This window comes from Heptranchias perlo, chromosome 2 (genome assembly GCF_035084215.1).
Source record: "Heptranchias perlo isolate sHepPer1 chromosome 2, sHepPer1.hap1, whole genome shotgun sequence".
Lineage (NCBI taxonomy): Eukaryota > Metazoa > Chordata > Chondrichthyes > Hexanchiformes > Hexanchidae > Heptranchias > Heptranchias perlo.
Window position 1 is genome coordinate 116,189,955 of NC_090326.1, and position 7,248 is coordinate 116,197,202.

A 7,248-nucleotide genomic window follows, 5' to 3' on the forward strand; every position below is an offset into this window, starting at 1 on the left:
TCAGACCATAACCGCTGCTCCCATTTTTTTCCCCCCAATATGTATTAGTTATTGGACTGCAACTGCTGGTTATGGTTCTGCTGTTGCCATTTACAGCTACTCTAGACCGATCTTTTGTTTTTTTAACTTGGCCCATTTACCACCCTCCTTGCCTTGCACCACCCTTCTGTCATTTAATCACTCTTGCCCTCTCCCCATCACAAACCTTCCCTTTAGTTCTTTCCTTCCTTCCTTTCCCTCCCACCCCTTTCCCTGGCTCTGTACTTGCTTAAAAACTTTAACTCTTTAACAGTTCTGACGAAAGGTCTTCAACCTGAAATGTTAACTCTGTTTCTTTCTCCATAGATGCTGCCTCACTTGCTGAGCTTTTCCAGCATTTTCTGTTTTTATTTCTGCTCTTGTTTTGCTAGTTTAGGAAGCTGCAGGGAACCATCAGGTGAGCGGTGTCTTTTGACAATATTATAGCAGTTTGTGACCAATCCAGATAGATCCTTACCTGAACTGATATCTGCGCTGATCTTCCATTTCAAATTAAAGTGTTCAAAGAAACCCCCCAAATTGCTCGGTTGAGGAGAGTGAAGCAAGTACAAGAGGAGGGCACTCATGGGACGTGAATCTCCAAAGTGAAGATCAGCAAAAAAACGTTTGAGTACCTTTGATATAAAAATGCAACATTTTATGTTAAGAGTGCTCCAGATTTGTAGGTGGCCTGTAGTGTTCGTTGATTTTTCTAGTCAAGCTTGTCTGGGACTATTCAGGATCTCAATAATAAACTGTTGGACCTCCCCTCTGAGCACGATTAGTTATTTATGAATTATTAGCAGTCTGAACTTAAATAAAATTCTTTGGTTTTACATTTTACTATATTTTAACTGATTTTTCACCTCAAAATTGTCAGAGAACAGTGGAGATTTTCCACTTGTAATTTTTGTGAGTCTTGCAAAACTCGTTATGCGCAACCTCTTTCAGCTGCATATGAGTAGCTGGTCTGGAATGTGTTGCTTCATCTCAACAACAACAACTTGCATTTATATAGCACCTTTAACGTAGTAAAACATCCCAAAACGCTTCACATTAGCGTTATCAAACAAAATTTGACACCGAGCCACATAACGAGATATTAGATCAGGTGACCAAAAGCTTAGCCAAAGGGGTAGGTTTTAAGGAGCAACTTAAAGGAGGAGAAAGAGGTAGAGAGGCGGAGAGGTTTTGGGAGGGAATTTCAGAGCTTAGGACCTAGGCAGATGAAGGCGCGGCTGCCAATGGTGGAGTGATTAAAATTGGGGATGCGCAAGAGGACAGAATTGGAGGAGATCTGGGAGGGTTGTAGGGCTGGAGGAAATCACAGATTCAGAGAGGGGCGAGGTCATGGAGGGATTTGGAAACAAGGATGAGAATTTTAAAATCGAGGCGTTGTTGTACCGGGAGCCAATGTAGGTCAACGAGCACAGGGGTGATGGGAGAGCGGAACTTGGTGCAACTTAGGATATGGACAGCAGAGCTTTGGATGAGCTCAACTTTATGGAGGGTGGAAGATGGGAGGCCGGCTAGGAGAGCATTGGAATAGTCAAGTCTGGAGGTAATAAAGGCAAGGATGAGGGTTTCAGCAGCAGATGAGCTGAGGCAAGGGCAGTGACAGGCAATGTTATGGAGGTGAAAGTAGGTGGTCTTGATGATGGAGCGGATATTTGGTCGGAAGCTCATCTCGGGGTCAAATATGATGCCAAGCTTGCAGACGGTCTGGTTCAGCCTCAGACAGTGGCCAGGGAGAGGGGTGGAGCTGGTGGCTAGGGAACGGAGTTTGTAGCGGGGACCGAAGACAATAGCTTCAGTCTTCCCAATATTTAGTTGGAGGAAATTTCTGCTCATCCAGTACTGGATGTCAGACAAGCAGTGTTACAAATCAGGCACAGTGGAGGGGTCAAGAGAGCTGGTGGTGAGGTACAGCTGGTGTCGTCAGCGTACATTTGGAACCTGACATTCCACCTCACCTCACAAATACACCATCAACAGATAAATTAAAGGTAAGTTATATTTTTCGTTGCATCTCTCAACTATCTGTGCGATTACTGCTAGGTTCCCTAATTCTCCCACTGGAATCCTGGTCTCCACCCTCCTCTCTGTGTGCCCACGCAGTCTACAACAGTGGCTCAGTCTAATTCTCCCACTGGAATCCTGGTCTCCACCCTCCTCTCTGTGTGCCCACGCAGTCTACAACAGTGGCTCAGTCTAATTCTCCCACTGGAATCCTGGTCTCCACCCTCCTCTCTGTGTGCCCACGCAGTCTACAACAGTGGCTCAGTCTAATTCAAAGTTAGTACTCATACCACCTGACTTTGAAAATCCTAAATGAAATTCAATCATTTGTAGGCAATATTTTTGATAGCCTTTTAACAACTTGTTCATCTAAAATATATAGGTTCTTCTTGACAAGTTTATTTACTTTTAAAATAAATTGGGGGGGGGGGGGGGGCGGGGGGAAGCATAATCAGTCAGAGCGAATAAATTATAAGGATGCAAAAAAAGGTGACTGAATTTCTTGTAATATTAGACTTCCACCTGATGTTTTTAAACTTGAAAATGTATGTTTTCCTCTACTTTTCATCTGGATTTAAATTTAAACTAGAAAAATGCTTAGTGAATTGGTCTTTCATGATTTCAATCTCCTCCTGCTGACTATACTTGATGAGTGATTAATAAGATAGTAGATGCCCCATATTATCAGACAGAGGCCTACAAATGCATTCAATGTACCCTAATATGAGCAGCGAGCATGAAGGGGCTGGAAGCCTGTGCACTAGGTTCATTAAGCCCTGACTTGATTTGGATTAGATGACAACCCCCACCCCCACCCCCATAATGCACCTGGAAGACCTGAGTAGCACTGCACTCATTATCAGCTCATGTATCAAGCAAGCCCTTTCTAGTTCCTCCAGCTCTGCTTTCCAAAGCTGGTACTCCCGAGTGAACTGCATCCCAGGTGAGGTAGCCTTACTTTAAAGATGTTTGTGAAGCATTTTTTTTTCTTCGACTGTAGGAGAGGAACCCATGCACCCCCTCCCCAAACGTTTGAGAAGGAAAGAATGTAAATGCTGACCTTTAGCGGCCCAAAGCTCATGTTTTTCTAGAGTTCGGTTGAGACCCAAGCAATACTGCCACTATTACATCACTGAGAAGCATAGACTACATTACAACTACATCCCAAATATTTCCCCTTTCTGTATTTGAAGAAGTCAATAAAATTAAGACTTACTCATGCATAGAGACAACAACCATTTACTCTTAGGAGTCATTGAAACAACTGGGTCAAAATGCAACAACAAAGATTGAAAACTCACTTTTCCCTTGCATGGAAATAACACTGAACCCAATTCAAGGTGTACAATTAATTTCACACCTACTTCAGTGCATTGCATACCATATTGTTAAAGGATACATAAACCGTGCAATACATTTGAAATCCGATGCTACAGAATTGGTTTCTTCTCCTAAGCAAGCCAAAGGGTTTTAGCCCTCTTCCATAATCATTCCCCAATCACATCTTGAGGAGGGAAGGGAGGAGAGCAGCTTTCTTATCATTCAATATCTTAAAGGCACAATACCTTTTTATCAAATGAGAAGCATCCACAATGCTGTCCCTGGGAATCACAGAATGTTGCAGCACAGAAATAGGCTATTTGGTCCATTAAATCTGTGCTAGTATTTTTCTCCACATGAGCCACCTAGTCTAATCCCACTATCCTACTCACTCCACACACCCTTTAATATTCCTCTTTTTCAATCAACTATCCAATTCCCTTAAAAAAAAATGGACTGTGCTTCTGTAAGCTGTTTGCCCAAGGGATTGGTTTTGTGCCATGAGGGGCAGGTTCAAATTAAAGGCAGCTCAAAAACAGGTCATCATTCTTAATACTACAACATCTTGCACTTATGTAACACAACCTCACATGGCATTTCACAAGAGGGATCCTCCAGAAATTGGGAGAAAGTTAAGAGAGGTGACTGAAGGCAAGGTTAAAGAGGTAGGTCTTTGAAAGAGTTAAGAGACGAATGAAGCAAGGCAGAGGCATTTAGGGAAAGAATTCCAGAGTGCAGAGGCATTATGGCTGAAGGCTCTGTCATTGATGGTAGGATGGGGTGTAGGAACTCAGTACACAAGTCTTAGGGGGTAATGTTCACTTTCGGTGCAGTTGCAGATCGGCCTCCCATTATATGCCTTGCCTGATATTCCTTCATTGACTGAAAATCAAGAACTGAAAATCAGGTAGGGTATGTAACGGGCAATAGTTAGTTTGCTGCCTGTGCCGAAAGGGATAATTATCCCTAAAGTATCTTCTATCCATCAACTACACCATTTAGAGAAAAAACAATCAATTCAAATTTTAAAATTAATTTCTGAAGCAGTGTGAAGTGTTTGATATAATTTAACTGCTTGTGAGTTATGCAGTTTGTTTCATATAGAAAATAAGTTACTATTCCCTACTCTATTCCTTTCCAATCATCTTCCCTTACCCTTTCTCAATAGTGACTCACAGCAGGGTTCCACAGGTGCCAGCAGTCCTTCAGTACCTCACTCAAGCAGCCAATCTTCAGATGAGCTTAGACACTGTGGGGTAAATTTTAACCACCAAGGACTGGTGGGTGGGCAGTGAAAATGCTAAGTTTTCAGAGTGGGACAGCATCCCGGCTCCAACACGCCTACTTCTAGGTTTAACCTAGGCAGGTTTGTCCGCCTGTGGAGAGCAGACACCAGGAAGTCCGGCCCTCACTTAAAGCTGGCGGGCTGATACTTAAAAGAACAATGTACCTCATTGAGACACTTGAGGGAAGTAATATTTGTGTATTGTACAATTAAAATAAATTTAACCTTACCTGTTTAAGAATCCCATTGTCTCCGAATCACGTCAGGTGAAAGCAGACAGGAAGGGCCGGATCTACGAGGTGAGTGCCTTTATTGCACTGCTTGTGGGCCCGGAGGAGCAGGAGTGCTTCATCCAGGCCCAACAAGTTCACCTAGCTGACAGGACCCCCGCGATCACACCCCCTCTCCCCGCGATCCACGATGCTGGCTGACCCCCTGATGTCATCCACGTCCCCCCCCCCACCTCAACGGACAGGAGGTTCCCAGGGGCAGGGAGGAGCTAAAATATCAGGATCGAGCAACCCAATCCCATTCCCACCCCTTTAAATTTTAACATACAGAAATCAGGCCATTGACGAGGCTCCCGCAAAAGGCAGACGGGGTCCTAATGCCCGATGAGATCATCGGCGCCGCGACTTAAATTTAATTGGAAGTGAGGGGGAGCTGTAGGCTGCCCGACAGCTCATCTGAGGCGGGAACTGCCGACTAAGTGCTAAGGTAAGTGCTAAAGATCTGCTCTTTTAGCACCTTGTGGGCCAGGAGGAGCAGGAGCGCTCCCCCCAGGCCTCACAAGGAAGCCTTCGGCCTCCCCCAATCCAGATCACTGCCCGGAGCCCCTTCTACCCCCAACACCCCACCTCCTGATCGCGGCCCGGAGCTGATGTTCCCTTCAGAATGTCGGGAACAATCCCACTGCTGGTTTTTCCTCCTGCCTGCCAGCCTGGCTGCCAATTTGTCCGGCTGCCGGGCGGGAGGCAACCCGACGATATTCAAAAATGAGGCCCTGCTGTTAGGATCGTCAGGGCCTCCACATCCCCATCCTTACCGGATTCTATGTCCGATTATGGGTTCCCCCGAACCCTTCACAGCTCTCTGTTAATATTGGGGCATATATGTGAGCTATTTTATCAGGGGGGCATCACAGCCAAATCTGATCCTGCACTCACACACATTTGCCACGGATGCATTTTTCAGTATGACAATAAAGAGCAGAAATCCTAGCTGATTTGTTTTTCTTCCCCCTACCCCAGAGACACTGAGGTCATCTGTCATATCTCTGCTACCAAGCCAGATGTGATCAGCCCAGTTAACAAAGACCATGGATTAAATCTGCTGAACCTTTACTGCTCAGTATCGCACTACATGGAGAACTTTACCCCAGAATGTCAACCAATGAGTTGGAGGCGGGGTGGAGCGGGACTAACAGCAAAAAGTCTATTTTACAGCCAACAAAATCTATCTATTCAGCAAGCAGCAAAGCAAACAAAGGCTATTTAAACAATGGACTACAGCAAACAATCTACAGAGTCTATTTAAAAAGAGTCTCTACAAATGACAGCAAACAAAACTCATGACCGAAACTAAAGTAACTTTTGCAGATAAAAGCAGGGTGGTTTCGCTGTCAAACTGCAGAAAGGGGAGGATAGGTACATAATACAAATTGATTATTTCTCCAGCAAAATGCAGTAACTGGAGCATATTCACATACAAATTTTGTGCGTAAAATCAATCCCACTCACTTACAGCAGTGCAGTCTCCAGGCGCGATTGATGGAAGAATTACCCAATCATCTCCATTTTGGCTGGGGATAGTGGTGTCACTATATGCAGCCCGCTTACCCACTAAGCCATCAACGTATGTTCCCTGTATTTTGGGTGAAGTTTACATTGTGGATGGAACAAACAATGATTTTTTGTGTACAGTGGTATACTTAGGCAGTTATTTTCTTTGAAATTCGCAAATGTATCACTGGCCCGGAAATTGCTCCGAGTGGCGAACCAACAGTCCCCACTGCTCATTAAATTAAGACTCACCCACTAAGTATCTGCGGGCTTTTTGGCAGCAACTTCCTTCAATGGTGAGCTTAAACAAGGGCAGTGTTCTTTCCCGGGCTTCTCTGAACTGTGAGAGCAGGGAAAGGAGCTCTCTGTCCCCTCAACCAATCAGCTTGAAGCATCATTGACAAGCCACATGGTGAGAACCAGGAAGTGAAGCATCCTTCACAAGCTGCGCAGACTAAGAACCAGATAGTTTAGTAAATTCACTGTAAAAACGGTTAGAGAAAACAAACTAAAACGAGGGTAAGATTAAAAGACAGATAAAAGAGACAGAAAGAAAAAGTAAAAAAATTAAAATTTTAAATCTTTTTTTAAATGTCCAAAAACTATTAATGTCTGGAGGAATGAGACTCCACATTTTTAAAAGTTAATTTTCAGTGCCAGAGAGGTTGTTTGGCAGTCATTAATTCTTACCATGCCATTAAAAGTTAGTTTAGATCTCCTCGTGCCATGTCGGAGTAGCCCTAACTTTTTCAGTCTATTTTAGACTGTTTTATTATATTGAGCTGTCAATCCACGGACCTTTTGGATCAGCAGGAAGAGCAATTT